This window comes from Octopus bimaculoides, chromosome 19, assembly GCF_001194135.2.
Source record: "Octopus bimaculoides isolate UCB-OBI-ISO-001 chromosome 19, ASM119413v2, whole genome shotgun sequence".
NCBI lineage: Eukaryota > Metazoa > Mollusca > Cephalopoda > Octopoda > Octopodidae > Octopus > Octopus bimaculoides.
Window position 1 is genome coordinate 39,290,135 of NC_068999.1, and position 4,628 is coordinate 39,294,762.

Genomic DNA, 4,628 nt, shown 5'->3' on the forward strand with positions numbered 1-4,628 from the left:
TATATATATATATATATTTATTTATATATTTAAATATGTATGTACGTATACGCATGGTAAAATTTATACATATATGCATGTTTGTATATGTGCGAATTTCTATCTCAAAATATGCGTGTATATAGATATATATCTATGTATTATATACACATATATGTATATGTATGTGTCTCTTTATAATTGTATGTTTAGTTATATAAGTTAGTGCGTTTAATGTTGTATATATGCATACCTACAAAGATACATAGGTGTATGTATGTGCGTTGGTGTGTACGTGTGTTTGCACGCCTGCGCAAAGGAGTGTACGTATCATTACATACCTTCGCAACACTACAAAACAACCTGATAATATAGAAAAACATAGTTTATTCTTAAATAATTTATGCAGATAGTGCTTCCTGAAATGAATTGTGGTGAGATGTACAGCAACTAAAACATAACAGAAGACAAATAAGGAGAGGAAACCTGGAGACTAGTTTCTCGCATAGCATTTTGCGATAAAATGGGAAAAGCACGAAAGAAATATATTTAGAATATTTAATGTACAACCTAATGTGTGCGAGTGTGTGTGATATATATATATATGTTTATATGTGTGTGTGTATGTCTGAGTTCACATACACGCACGCACACACACATATATAACAAATACATATACATGTATACATATATATATATGTATATATATATTTATTATATGTGTGTGTCTGCGTTTGTGTATGTGCACATATACACACGCAGACACACACACATGTTATAAATAATATATATGTATATATGGCTGAAACACATAAATAAATAAATATATATATATATATATATATATATATATATATAAGCATGAGCACACATCTATAATACGTATGGCCAAATCTTTCAACTCGTTTCATATATACAGACACCAAACACACACACTGACACATACACAGACGTACACACGCGCGCACACACACACACATACACACACACACATATATATGTACCCATGCGCATGTCTGTTTGCATGTATCCATATGGAGCCTCACACACTCACACACACACACACACACACGTGATGATGATCAAATCTGATTCAAGGCTTTATAAATCATTTAGGTGTTTCAGCATTATTCCGAAATGATTACATAATAGTAATAGAAATATTATGTGCTCCTTTACTTACATCATCAGCGTCTGGAAATAAATATAAGTTTCTGTTAAAGCTCCAAATGTCTCCGTTTTCCCTTGTTATGCCTGTTATGAACGTCATCACATGCCGCATGAAATACGAAAGAAGGGAGAAGGCCTCATATCGTGGATGTAAGAAACAATTCCACCCCTCTTTCAAAACCAAATATGTGCGACCAGAGAGAGAGAGAAAGAGGGAGAGAGAGAGAGAGAGAAAGAGAGAGGGAGAGAGAGAGAGAGAGACAGAGAGAGAGAGAGAGAGAGAGAGAGAGAGAGAGAGAGAGAGAGAGAGAGAGAGAGAGAGAGAAACAGGGAAGGAGACGTAAATGAGGGCAGCAATGTCGAACTCCCACCTTCACCAAAAGTTAATCCCATAAGATTGCCTTTTAAACTCTACAATGGCCACAGTATATTTACAGTAGCACTGTGGTTTTTGACCAACTCTGATTGCGAATAAATCGTGGTTTATATATAGAGGGAGATAGATATAGATATATATAAAGCACGATTTATTCGTAATCGGAGGTGTTCGTAAACCGAGGCCCTACTGCTTGTGTGTGTGTGTGTGTGTGTGTTTGTGTATGTGTGTTCGCGTGTGTGTAGAAATTTCTTGTTTCTGTACTGAAAATATGTCAGAAAAATAATCTTGCATCAGATGAAAACATGAAACACTAAGAAATACTAGAATTCTTTAAATTTGTTTCATCCTAGAGAAATGTTGATCACTTCAGAAAATGTCTGCAGAAATCTGTGAAGTCAATTTTCTCTTACTTTGTTTCAAGGAAACTGATCTTCTTGTATGTATTTGGAAGTTTGTCAGTAAAATATGGTTTGTGAAATGAAAATGTAAGAATAAAAAGCAGCAAAATGTTGCTGAGACAAATGTTGCAAAGAAGACATTTGTTAAAAGAGAATTGGCTATTATGTCCAGACACACACATACGCACACCCATATACATTGTTATGTTACCATATATATATATACCTACATACATACTCGTATGTGTTTGTGTATATATATATATATATATATATATATATATATATATATATATATATAGGTATGGCTAATATTAATTTTAGAATTATATGTGAAAGAAATATTAAAAACAAAAGAACATTGTGTGATATTGAGACAATAGGAAAAACTATGACAAATTTATTATAAAATTCGTTTAGCATATGAATATAAAGTTCTCCTTACGGTTTGTAGCCGAATAATGTCACAGGCTACAGTCACATTCATACATACGTACATGCACGCATTTATACACATACATGCATAAATACAAACATGCACACGCATTCACACACACGCACACACATACACACACATGTATACAAACACACATACCCATATGAAATTCGATAAATCACAATAATGTATATCTTTCTTTTCTTTCCTTTACTTATACATGTCATTTGGTTGCAGTTGTGTGGGAGCACCATTTTGAGGGGTTATAATCGAACAAATCGACCCCATGAATTATTTTAAAACCTGCTACTCTATCAGTTTCTTTAGCTGAACCGCTAAGGTATGGAGGCGTAAATGCAACATTAGTTGTCATGTCATCATGGGAGGGGGGACAAACACAGACACAAAGACACTCATACACACTCACATGCAATCATTGTGTTTTCAAAAGAGAGTGATGCTGTGGGTCGATAAAATCTTCTTGGTGTCATATTACCTAGAAATGTGATAAAATTCACATAATCTCAATATCGTGTGTTAAACAAATAATCTTTTTTCCAGGTTTGTGTATAGAAATTGTCCTGTGATATCCTTAATATCTACGGTAATATTGTTAATATTGTCCTCATTCCTGGAATATTCTAGGCAGAAAGTTTCTAATTATATCCAACGACTGAGCATTTCAGAATGTTCTCGGCAAACCAGAAAATCTTCATGATATAACCCTAACCCTAACCCTAACCCTAACCACAATCTATTTTAGTGTAATTCCTTCCCCAAAAAATCTAGATGCTAAACAACTCATCACTAGTTTTCCTATACTCCCATTCGTTAGCCCCAAAATCTAGTATTATAATTATCACATTCATATGCGACTCAGTAATGACAGTGATCGTGGTCCCCAAATCTAGAGTCATTTATTATCGAATGACTGGTTATTGAAGGATAGACATTTGCTATATCTGCATGCCTCATTGTAGAAATTTCCTCACTTTCATCTCGGGATATCCTTCTTGTTGGTCTAAAGAGACATCACAGAATGGATTAATAGAGAAAAAAAGACTTTTTTTTCTATGAAACTAATTAAAAACAAATCCTTTTCTAAATATAAATCACTCAGGCTTTGGTGGGTTAATTATGTACACACAGATAAACTCATATTTTAATAATGTTGTTTATGTGTTATAAAAGCAAACCTTCGTATCAGCCATCATACACAAACAACTTTGTCTTTGCACATGACAGTGTGTCTTCAAGTAAAGAAGAACTATAAGACTTTTCTTTCAAACAAAGTACTTCGTCTTACACAACAATCAATGTTAGTGTAAAGGAAGCTTTATAGTAGCATAATCTCTTTAATAAATCTTTCGGTCTTTCTATGAATATGTATCTATATGTATATATATTATATATTGCAGACATACACACGCATTCGCACACATACACATAACACACATACACACAACACACATACGCATACATATATATGTATATGTATGTGTATATTCTTCTCTTTGAGAAATTATCGATGAATACAAGTTTATATCATTGGTTCCTACCTGCGTCTCATGATCATGCTTTGGAATATTTTGCTTAGTATTTTCCAAGTTCAATTCAGTGCTAAAACGCGAAAGATCATTCGGCAACTCTTCATTGCATGGTGTTTCAGGAAATCGTAAAATATAACAAGAGAACTCAGAGAGCGCTAACATCTTCCAAAGTAACACTAAATTCTTCTCCTCTCAACGATTAGCCGGAGATGATTTTTAAGATGATAATATCTGAAATAAACACTACTGCAGTCACAAACAGGAATACTAAAAATGAATCGGACTGTTCTCAAATAATAAGTAAAAAAAAAATACGGAAGAATAATCCAAAATCCTTATCCAGTACCGGTTCGATCCGAAAATCTAATCAGTCGAACATCCCAGAAAGTTTCATTCGAATCCTTCCAGCAAATCTTGAGATATCTTGTCCACGGACAAACAAACGAACAAACACGACTGAAACAATACGTCCGCCTACGCTAAGGCGGAGATAACTAGCAATAGTGTTTGCTTAAACACTATATTGAAGCAGACTGAACGGTGATAATCTATATGGAGCTTTAAACTTAACAGTGTCAGCTTTACTTACATACGTTAATAGATACATATATATGCAAACATATATACGTATACACACGCACGCACACAAACACGTACACAAACTCATATATATATATATATATATATATATATATATATATATATATATATATATA